General features: G+C 65.8%; 1 protein-coding gene across 3 annotated transcripts in view; it reads right to left on the minus strand.

Moving 5' to 3' along the window:
* Positions 1–225, minus strand: part of ZNF16 (zinc finger protein 16) — a 14401-nt gene that overhangs the window by 11367 nt on the left and 2809 nt on the right. The window lies entirely within an intron of this gene.

Raw genomic sequence — 225 nt, forward strand, 5'->3', positions numbered from 1 at the left:
TCCTGCTGTGGGCCATACCCTGCTGTGGGCCTGTGTCCTGCTGTGGGCCACACCCTGCTGTGGGTCTGTGTCCTGCTGTGGGCCTGTGTCCTGCTGTGGGCCACACCCTGCTGTGGTTCTGTGTCCCCTGCTGTGGGCCTGTGTCCTGCTGTGGGCCACACCCTGCTGTGGGTCTGTGTCCTGCTGTGGGCCTGTGTCCTGCTGTGGGCCGTACCCTGCTATGGG

Source organism: Piliocolobus tephrosceles, chromosome 7 (genome assembly GCF_002776525.5).
Source record: "Piliocolobus tephrosceles isolate RC106 chromosome 7, ASM277652v3, whole genome shotgun sequence".
Lineage (NCBI taxonomy): Eukaryota > Metazoa > Chordata > Mammalia > Primates > Cercopithecidae > Piliocolobus > Piliocolobus tephrosceles.